Source organism: Phyllopteryx taeniolatus, chromosome 8 (genome assembly GCF_024500385.1).
Source record: "Phyllopteryx taeniolatus isolate TA_2022b chromosome 8, UOR_Ptae_1.2, whole genome shotgun sequence".
NCBI classification, from domain to species: Eukaryota; Metazoa; Chordata; class Actinopteri; order Syngnathiformes; family Syngnathidae; genus Phyllopteryx; species Phyllopteryx taeniolatus.
Genome location: NC_084509.1, coordinates 30,722,690 through 30,734,719, shown reverse-complemented (window position 1 = coordinate 30,734,719; position 12,030 = coordinate 30,722,690).

Genomic DNA, 12,030 nt, shown 5'->3' with positions numbered 1-12,030 from the left:
CAATAAATGTGTGAAACATTGGTACCGGCTGCGCAAACATGATTCCGGAACTTTTTCTTTCCTTTTTTTCCTTTTTGGCTCCGGTGGCGCTTTGAGACCAAAATTCTGCGTCGACCTAATTTTGAAGTCGACTTAGCAGAGTTATTTATTTATTCATTCATTTTCCCAGCCCTACTAACCTCCCGGACATACTGTACAAAGCTTGTAAGATGTATTACTACTTACAACACACTTCCTTGACACCAATTGCAAAAGTACTTTCCTATTTAGACAGAGCTTTGCTGTTGTCTTTTGGCATCTTAGGGCATCTCAGAAAGAGCAAAAACATGTTAATTGAGTTTTTCATTGAAATTCATGAATGGCAAACCGTAAATATGCGGAAGATTATTGTATAGATTTGTCAAAATAAAGGTGGTCCCAAGCAGACGATGGACACCGAAGCGGTCGAGTCCAAACCCTAATTAAGTTTTCCGTCCGTAATGTGTACTTGGATTTATTGGACATTATTTGTAAATCCATCCCTGCTATGCGTCATACGGCTACCCGGCCCGTTTGTCGAAAGCGGAGCGCCGGCACGTCATCTCTAACCTCGAAAATCATTATTACCTGATTAAATGTGATTAAGAGAAGATCATTAGCAGCTGCACGTCCTGTCCGTAACGATTACCGTGATGGGTACGTTACGCCCAATGAACTCGCCTGCCGCCCACGCAAATGCCGGGCGGTGCATTGTTTAGCGCCGGGACGGAAGGTTGACGCGCTCGGTCCGCGGGATCCCGCCGTCCCAAGACTGCAGTGTAATGAGCTTAATGACTCGACAAGAGATGACATTGAACATGTTTAGCTCCAATTCTGCTACTTTATAGACTGAATTCTATTAGTTAAAATGTTGATTATCGGGTTATTCTCTACTTAATGGGAAAAGCGCTCCATTTAGATGAGTCTTAACGTTTTAGGACTGTGATGGCACATTATGGTAGACTGCAAATCGGATCTATTTTTTTATTTAGATCCATTACCAGTCCAGTCCAGGGTTATTGTGCATAACCAGTATAAATAATAATAGGTTTTTGAAGTTCTGTGCGCGCGATCATTACAACATCTGTTGTTTTACTATTCTTATTAATTGTGATCCCGACTGAAAAAAAGAAAATAAATAAAAGACTAACCCTCAAATAGCCAGTTGTTGGTTTAGTTTAAAATGTTTAGATTTTAGTGAACACATTTTTGAATTACTATTCTAAATGCTGCGCTGAGCCAAACAAGCGTTTTTGCGTGGCGGTAAAGTCGACGCGTCAACTAATCGAGTAATCGTTCATCCCCAAGTGGGTATCCATTCTCTACGATATGAATCAGGCTTATTTTGGGGGTCTCTTTTATACCTTTCAACAATGCACAGTTGCTTGAGCCTTAAGCCCTTTACATTTCTGTCACGTTCTTAAGCAATTTGGATGGAGAGGACGATTACAAAAACAACCAAATAGTGGTCATAGTACAGACATCATGGTAAAACATCAAAATGAACAATAACAGTTAACAGGCGCTAATGCACCACCGTGTATTGCATTTTGCATATTGCAGTAGATATATTTGGACATGAAGTATGTGCTTTAATGGTATTCAGCAATCCAACTTGGGACAAAGGCTACCCCCCCACCCCCAAAAAAATGGTGCACCAATCAAAACTGTAATCTGCAATGTAAAAGGTTTTCACACACGCGAAGGTTCGATCCTCGGTCGTGTCAGGGTTGCTTTGTCAGGGCGTTCGTTATGAATGCAAGTTTTCCAAGGGGGCAGATTTAGTCGGACTAAACCCAAACATTCATCAGCGCTTAAAAGGAGTCTTCGACGCTGCCAGCGAACGCAAACCAAAGTCATTTCACATCAGCAGAGCCAGTGCAATATGAAAAAAATGCTCCCTTTTCATTTAATTTTATTTTTAAATTGCTTGTAAATGCTATGTAAATGTCTTCCTAATGCTTTTCTCATATTTGTCTAAGCCGCTGCTTCTTGTCTTTTACGGAATGCAAATTTTAATGTCTTCCTTATTTACAATGCTCGTGTACAGAAGCAGCCACGAAAAAGAAAAAAACAACAACAACACACATTTGCCTTGGCTTGCGGTGCTCTGGAAAATAAGAATTACTCAGTCCCAACCAGGGGCCTCATTTAATCTCAGACAGAGTTACTTTTAATAGATAGAACACAAGACGAATAATACAGTGACTCGACACCAGAGTATCTCTCTGTGGGTTGTCTGAAGACTTATTTGCAGGTCTAAAAAGTCCTAAACAAATGACAGCACGTGGTCTAATGGCCACCTTTTGGATGCCAAGGCTCAATTATATCACCAAATGTGTCTCCTCAAATAATAGCCTGAAGAAATCACAGGCGGTGCCACTATTTTCCGTAATGACCTTTGCTATCACCGAGGGCTTATTCGAATAATTCCACAAAAAGTTCTCTTCCTCAAAGCGTTGCACTTTTCCACACTGACTGTAATTGCAGGTGAGTAGAAAATGATCTGACCAGTATTGGAGGAAATCCATTACCTTACTACCAATCTAAAAGAGCATAGTACGCAATTTTAGTAGTATCATCTTTTCTTTTTACAGTCAGCATGTCCTTGCCGCTCCACGTGCAAATTCCTGTGTCACATCAGAGCCGACCGAGTCGGTGCACGAATACACGACTCAGCACATTCCGTACGAGCGAGCAACAGCGGCACTATTTTGGATCCCCGCGGCCAACCTCGCGCTCAAAGAGGACGACGCTTCCGTCCAGCAGCTGCGTGGAAAACGTCTCAGAGACCGTTCCCGTTCCTCCCGCCATCGGACAAAAGGAGCACGGCGGCCGATTATTCCCACTGCCGGTTAACCTCGCGAAACAGCCCCGGCGCGACTCGGCCTGCCAAATTTCCTCGCCACCTGCCCGTCAAGTCGACAGCGCTGATTAAAACAGACAGACGCGCTCCAAATGAGCCAGATATTGTGTACTAATCCATGTTAGCGGCCCCCAAGGCGTCAAGGGGCTGCGTGGTGAACACCGAGAACTGAGTCAACGTGAGAGGGCCACGATTACGCAATATGCCTTGAAACTCCTTTACGATGGTCGTGTTTTTGCGCAGCGGTATAAGAACACAGTACACCACCGCCGTTTGACGGAATAGGGACCAAACCCTGCCGCTAATTGTTTGTCGAGGCTAATTGAAATGTGCCCCTTCAACATAGTTGTTTGGTTTGTTTGTTTTTTAGCACCATGAGAGCACTTTTGGCATCACTTCAGAGAACACAAAAACAGTGAAGAGGCAATTTCTTTCAGCAAAAAAAGCCGAGGATGAATCCTTCCCAAAATCTGAATAAGTAAATTACCGAGTGGTGGATTGTGAATATGAAAGACTGTACCACAAACTAGGATCCCAAAACACTTTATCATTACAAAGTCACGCTTAAAAATGGCATACAACTGCTAACAACCCAGGCTAAACTTAGCTCCTGCCCGAAATACAAACATCTTACAGCTGCATTACTTCAACATACTCCCTTAACACCAATTACTACTTTCCTATTCGCTAGGGCTTGTGGCATCTTAAGGTGTTACAGAATGAGCACAAAAACTGCAAATAGGTGAGTTTTCAGCAAATAGATGCACAGAAAATAACGCAAATGGGTGAATTTGTGATTTGTTGCGGTTTGCGTCGTCACACGGCGCAAGAAGGCTTGAACAGGTAACGCCCTCCTCTCACTGTTTTTCATTCGATTCATTTATTTTCAGTGATTTGCAGACAAATATTAAAATGAATTGTAAATTCTGCATTTTGATTCATATTGACAGTTACTTCTCAACTTTCAAGATTGACTTTCTTTTGTTCGTCCACTTGCACTGGGGCGGGTGGCAACAAAAAAATGGATCTGTGGTTGGGGGGGAAAAAAAGGGTTGCTATATTGAATCACACAGTCAATCAATAAAAAAGGTAAAAAGAAAAATACAAATATTTGGACTCAAAGAGCACTGAATCGATTGCAATTGTACCGTTCTGATTGAGACATTTGGCTTGTCATCAGAGCAGGCGTCGTCATTTCACGCAATTATGTATTTGTCTTTGTTGCGAACGAAAGCCCTGGGCTTGCTTATTATAAAGAGGAGATGAGCAGCCACAACAACAAAACAGCGGAATGGGTCCATACTCGTTTCACGGCAGGATCTCGGCCTTTAAGCTACAGTTCCACTTAGAGCACTTCGAGGTCGATTTCAAACTAAGCAGGGAGCAGTTTGACAGCCTCCTGCGGAGACGTTTCGGTATACCATTTCTTTCTGTTGTCGGGATAGTGGCACACTGCATTTATGATGACTTCCTCCATTCTCCCCTTTGTCCGCCCAAATATGACTCAGAAATCACTCCGCCAGCCCCTCTGCTATTGGAGGCGCTTTCCGATGTCACCGCGACCTCGCTCCCCAATGGAACATTTCGAGGGCACGTCGTGTCGCGTCAAAGCGGTCATTTGGGGCAATGGGTTCCTGACATTTTTCTATGAGCGTGTACTCATGCTAGACATGCCTACCAAATTTCATGTGGCTCAGTAAAACAGTCTCTCGGGGATGAATTTTCAAGAATTTCTGCCATTTCTTTGCTCCTCGGGACACTACAATTATCTAAGTGGCATGAGAGAACGTCCATTGTTGGCTCAGTGATTGTTCCCGACCGCAAAACGGTGATGTCACGGCACCCGTGCCGCTGCCGGTTTCTCGCAGCAACATCTGTCATTTGGAAGCCGCTTTGCGAGCACCCGCGGGGTTTAAGGACATTGTGCCAGATCTCTGCAATTCCTGTTGGCAACAAAAACACGGGAACGCTGGCCAAGCATGTTTCACACCTAAACACACCTACACAACAAGTGGGCGAGATTACAGACAAGAGGCTTAGGGCATGAAAAGCACGAATAAGATTTCTCGGAGCATTCCGGCACCGTGGCGCACCCGCGGCCCCCTCGGATCGCTTTATTAGTTGCCTCGTGTGCTTTGAAAACAAAAAGGACAACGGGAGCCGAAGCTCGCCTCCTTGCATTAGAGCGCTGATGTGTTTTTTTTTTGCGTATTTACTGAGGGATGCCGCAAGCAAACGCTTAAAAAGAGAGTTAAAGCAGCTTTAAACCCAAATCAAACCTAAAGTTAAGGCCCGTAATCCTTCATTAACAGGGTGATATCAGAAAATTAATTCAGCGAAAGGACAACACGATATGTACCCAGAAGAACTCATTTGTCTTGCAGGAGTGGTTCAACAGTCACGGGTTCATTATGGAGTCGATGCCCGTGTCCTTGCGACGGAACGTGCCTCCTCTGTCCACGGAGACCAGAAGTGGCGACATCATGAGCACTTCAGTAGTACAGATACTTGTGTAAAAATACTATAAGTCAAACAAGCACAGCCTCTTAAATTATGATTACTGTTAATTGTATATTATTTTACCCATTTTTGATAACTTTGTTCAACAAGAAAAAACAAACAAAAAAAAGGTTTTATCAAACCAATAGCTAGCTAAATGTTGGTTTTGAAGGCCGGAGCACAGATTCAAACCACAAAGCTCAGAACTGTGCTTCAATTTGCCAGAGCTGGCAGGCTACATGTGATCAGATAAGGTCTTGGTGAAGCAGCACGTGGCTCTTTATCCAAGGTTATTGTCGAACGTCCTGTTCCAACTGTCAGTGGGACAATGGCTGCCCTGTTCGTCAAAAACAACGACTAAATTGGAAACCCAGAACTTCGTTTTCCCGTGTTTAAGCGAGTCATCTAATTTGGGCAAAACCATTGCATTATGTAAGTGTACATAATCAGTATTGCTGAAAAAAATACTATGATCGCAATTATCTACAAACGACAAAGGAGGGGCAATGTGTGGATATGGGGAGCAAAAGATGCTCATTTCAATTAATTTCACTCTGTGATTAGACTATTAGTTCATTTTCAGTCCATTGTGCCACTAAAAGGTTTAAATGAGGTGAAATGTTCAGAGTGTATAATGCAGATTGGTTTCTCATACATTTAATTGCACTTAGCCACCTCAATGTAGGCGAACAGGAAGGAAGCCCGAATGCGGCTTTTTAATTATCCTCACAGGAGGCCGAGGAAAGGAGAGAAACATGTCGCCTGCAAATTGATTCTCCTGTCAAAAGGTTTATTTTTTTAATTTTTTATTTTTTTTTAAACCAACCACGATCCCCACGATGACTTTTCCCCACAGAATCAACACGGATTACACCTGCCACAGAAAGTGCAGAGGGTAAATTTTGATTTCTCATATTTCTCCACGGGATTCAATTTAAGTTGCGTCGCGGCGGGAAAAAAAGTCGAAAGGAGGCTGACATTCATGTTGAAGAGCGACGACGTGTACTTTCTTTTTTTCTTTGCTTTCATACACTTCCGCATTGTAGCACAGCCGAAGACAAATTACACTGCCCGGCACAGAACCATTACAGTTTTTTTTGTTTAGTTTTTTTTGCCAGCGCGTTGGTTTGCTGCTTTATACTGCAACATCAAATTTCCTATAAATCACACTTTTATCATGCATTTCTTCCCAGGATTCTATTTTTCTTTGTACAGCACACAGTAAACCCCCACAAATATTCGGTACGTAGAACGGGGGGGGGGAGACACACATAATAAAACAATGTTTACTGTATAATTGCCTATAGTTTAAACCATGTTTATACCACATTGATCCCAAAACAGTATCCATTCAAGCTCATCTTTCAACATTACCCTTAATAAATTACATCTTATTTAAATGGGAAAAAAAATAATAATAATCCACAAAGTGCCGATGCCTGTCCCTAATTTACACTAACAACCTGGTCTAAATTTAGCTCCTCGCTAGCATACAAAGTTTGTAAATCAACATAATCCCTTGACACTAATTACTACTTTCCTATTTAACCAGGGCGTTGGCACTATTTTGCGGCGTCTTAGGTTATGACAGAAAGAGCACAAAAACCACCAAAAGGTGAATTTTTCAGCCAAGAGCTGAGGATAGGTTCCAGAGAACAAAAATAATAGAGGACGTTTCTAAATAGGCGGGGGCTCACTGTCATCTACGCGTTTCAGTCAAACGTCTGCCATCACAAATTCTTCATTAATTGGACAGATTTGTTGAAGTAACATTATTACTATTACTATTGAGGAATGGGTTTGCCACTGAATTTCCTTGATATACAATGAGGAAAATTGACAATTTGTGGGTTTAATATCATTCGCATGAACAAATAGAGCACACATTCACTGGAAACAGGAATACACAATAGGCCTCTTCGGATTCTTCCTTTTGCATAGAGGAACTTTCCTTTCCTATCAATTTGAATATGACGACTACTGTACACTTGGGAGGCGGGCGACATTGATTTGATGCGATTGCCCGTCAGGGGATTAACCCTCTTGAATGACAGACGTGGAGGAAGAAAGCACGGACGAGCGCAGGTGTAGCGGTCCGACAGAGATGTTAACACGAGTCAGTCAGACACGCCGTCCACCTGTGATGGAGAGCCGATTCATTTCTATTTAACAAACGCAGGAGACAAAAGTTCATCGGGCGATATTGCAGCCGAGACGAACCAGATGGGACGACTTTTAAAAATAGCAACGCCAGGATGGAAAAACGAGAATTAGTGGGTGCATTATAATAAACTTTCACATACACCCCCCCCCCCCCCCCCCCCTACTCCCAAAAGGAACCTCCCACCGGTGCAATGATAATAAGTATGCAAGATTACTTTTGTTTAACCTTTCTTTAACCTTCAATTCAACACTACAGTTCCATTAAAAAGCTAATTATCTTTGTTTTTTCCCCAGTTTTCAGCCAAATCAATCACTTCGTCAATCAAATCGTCCTAGAGGCGGCGATGGCCAGCATTTGATTAACAGTGAATGGATTTTGAAGAAAATCAGTGCTTTTTCAACGGACGTGAACTAATCCTTTAATAAATAATCACAATCTACGGAATAGTCAATACCACAATATAACATCTCTGACACCGACACACACTTCACAGTCTATTACGGTAAACATAATGCGCATTTCGGTTGAGCTAAAAGTCTCCCGCTCGACGTAAATGAGTGTCATTATAGCGGTGGGTTCAGCCATTGCGAAGGGTAGAACACGACGTGCGGGTTACAATTGGCCACTAACTTCTCTCATTTACATTCACAGCATTCAATAGCACGGGGCTCAGCTGTTCAGTGAATAGCTTTTAAGCAGTAGAGCACGCTCTGCTGCTGTGCCAGCCTGACCGGTGGCCAGAAGTATATTGTATCAAACGTCATTCGCAATTAATAGTCTTCATGCTTCATCCAAAAATTAAAAGGCCATCGGAGAATGCGAATGAAATATTTGACCAAAATGTTCCTGTGGCCAAGTCCGATAAATGGAAGGTTGTGCAATATAGTGTGTTCCTTTGAAGAGTTGCATCCGATGCAAAACAAATCAAGAAGGAAGCTATGGAAGCTAACACATACCAGAGCAGAGGAAGATGTTAAGGAGCAACACCATTCCTGTAATGTTGGCTCTATTAAAATCATTCAATAGCCAAAAAACAACACAAAAGAAAAACACACCTCGTTAGCTTAGCTTGCTAAGCCCGGTTGTGGCATGGATAGTACCCAGTCCGCATGGTCGTAGCATAACATTTGGCCATATTATTTCACCGATGATCCCAGTACTTTGCTTATGATGGGAGTTTACAAAGCTTTGTCAGACTTTTGACAAGTTTAAGTGACACTGTGGAAACCACAACAGTCCTGTCCAGAACCTGCGTTGATCTGGTTAATTTGGGGTTTGGGAAACACAACCAAAATAAAATATTGTAATCAACCAGTCTGCGTGGCTTATTGAAAGGTCAATTGACCCCACTCACTGAAGGATCAACAGCGGGGTTGTGGGACTGAAAGTCTGTAGTCATAATCAGCGATTACATAAGGAATGGAATAACAAGAAACGCAGAGGATTTAAAGATGTTAGTGTTTCTAGATCGTAAGGTTAACTGCTCAATCAGGGTTCGGTTGCTCTTTGTTGAATTTGGCGTTGTGATCACAACTAGACCACTTGGTGGGAAAGTGTCTTTTTTCCAATTATGTAAGGAATCCTTCAAAATACTGTGAAGTAGTGTTTTCACTTAGGTTATCTGTGTAGTTTGACTAGAGTAGGCAAAATCCTGTGTAGTCCCATCCTGACTGCAACGACAACCAAAATAGTCTCAGGAGGTGCACACCTGCCCTCCTTACTTTCTGCCTCACAATTGCATTGTCGCTGCCTAAAATCTCATCTTGTGTTGTTATGACAGCCAGAGAAGCAAAACACACAGTCGGTGTGCAGCTGCCTGTTTGTACAAGAGCGAGAAAAATCAAATCAAACACACCTCGGGAGCGTCTGGGAGACAAGACGCAGACATGTGATCGCAATCACAGGGAACAGTGTTGGGCCTAATAACTGCTTGAATAGCTTGTTGCTCACAAGATTCTTCTCGTGGTGATGGGCGCACCTTTCCCAGAGCTGGATGAACGGAGTTTTCATCCAGGGGGAGGCCGCACCACGGGTGACTGTTAGGCTGTCTTGTGGGTAAACGCTGGGACTTGAGGACACACTTGAATATGGTGGTGATGGCTGGTGATCCCGCACCTGCCCAAGTTGATCCAAACAAATCGCCTACTAGGCTCACAGACCTCTGAATGGGCCCACTTGATGCCGGTTAAATGCTAGCAATACAAAGTCGGCCGTCTCACTTTTGAATCAGGGTCGATTTCAAGTCCGGTGCAGGTTGTATTTGTCGGCAGACTGAAACGAGGAATGATTGAACACGATCAGATGAATTTGATGAATCTGTTTCAGCAGGTGGCAGAAACCTTTTGATTTGTTTTGACAGCCAACAACCTTTTGAAATGAGCTACGGACTTGGTGACTCTTTTTACTGAAGTTACCAAAGTATGACTGAATGATCAGACAGCATCGTTACTGCATGTGTGGTTCATTTCCATACCATGTATAGCTGAGCGTAGGTTCCACAGAGAAAAAAAACATGAATAGGTGCATCTGTGAATATTGGACTACAAATTATCACGGCTATCTGAGGCATAATGTGCTGGCTAGTGCTATAGAAAGCTTGGTCCAATACTATGGATAATGACCCCAAAGATGTTTTTGATTTGCAGTTGTGACTTATTTTTTTAACGCTACAATACGTCAAACAGTCTAAATTGTGAGTTGTGACTTCATTTTTTAACGCTAAGTGAACCAGTTGTGTGAACAAGTGTCAACACCACTTTGATGTACCTCCTAAGCTTGGCACACTTCCCAGTCCACGTGTACTTCATTTGGTCTTGCATGATCCAACTGATTTTGACGATAATGGCTCATACATTGTCTATTTTTCTCTTGCATTCATCCAAGTATAATTAATGTGTGCAATTAAGAATCCCATTACACGCGAGCAGCTGTTGTTAGCGTCACGCCGATAATGGACTCGGATCGGACGGAGATAAATTTGCTTTGTTGATTAGGTTAGAAACTGCTCAGATGTTTGCTTATGACTGCCATCTTCTTGATTTATGAAAGCAAGCCGTCACCAGATGAGCGCTCTTGATGACAACTTCAGAGCTGAAATGTTCTAACAGCGGCGCATTGCGGCAGCGGATGCTTGCCGAACTTCACAAGCGGGTTGTCAGGGAAAGCGTGCGACGCGCTGACCCGGCCGACTCCTGCAATTACTGTAATCAAATGAACGCATGGCACTGCGAACTGCTTTGAAAGTGTCTGACTAAACCCGTAAAAGGATGTTTTATCAAAATTAAGTAATGTAGAACCGACCCGACGAGTGACTTCCAAAACAAAACAGATGGTAAAACCTTTACGCGTTCCGACCGTTCGTGCCGTCTGTTCGAATTTGTGTTCGCTGCCTCTTAGTGGTCACGTTTGATTGACAATGCTTCCCAGCTGAGAAATCCAATGAAGACACTGTGATTTCATTTAGCGCTGAGCGCCTAATGACTTCTCTACAACAAAACAACCAAGCGTCCAAAAATAGAGCTAAGTCAATAAGCCTGCATGTCCAGATTAAAATGTCAAATCATCCTGTCACAAGTTGACTATCAACAGAATTAAAACTCGTGGGCGGTTGAAAATATTCAGCTTATTGGGTGCGGAACGAAAGTATACCCCAAAAAAAACAATGGCTGTCCGCAATGAGCCCGCTACAATATGTTTCGTTTGTGAACGGATCATTTAACTGAGCAGTTCTGACAACAAACCTCCTTTTCAGTAGTTGTGGTGGTAGAAGTTCAACAGTTGCACTTTATACTTTTTCATGGGATGAGATCATCTCTCTGAATGGTCTCAACTGTTTCAGTTTTTAATTGGCCTAAAGTCAAGGAAGGTTAGAGTAATTGATTTAGTATGTTTGGTTTCATTGGTTTCACTACACCATATCGACATATGCACTTTAATAAAAAAACATATTTATCTTATATTTAGACCACGTATTAAGTTTTAAATGGAAAAAATAGATGTAAATCCAATAAATATTAAATGAAAAAAAATCTATTAAATCAATAAAAACAAAAAATACATAAATTAAAGCAACTGATTAAACAAGTATATGATGTGTATAACTATTACATTATCAAATGAACAAATGAGTGAGGCAACAGTGCTGTTGGTCCACACTACGAGATTATTTTGACTGTGCCCAGTAAATAGCAATGGACAATGCGATGAAGTCAAGCTAAGCCAACAATTGTACTGCACATGCAAACACAACTCTTCTGCATATGATGAAAAAAGAAACTTGCTTAAATATCCCAAGGGTGCATGCTGAGCCGTTGTATGCAAATAGAAAAGTGTTTGTGTATGCGTGTTGACTCAGAAAAGGTTCGCCAGCACTGTTGCGCTCTGCCACATCACAGCTTGCGCACGGTACATTATTTTTGGCTAAGTGATTTTGCACTGGTGACAAATCTGTGCATAATTACGCCAACTTCAAATGGCTTGCAGG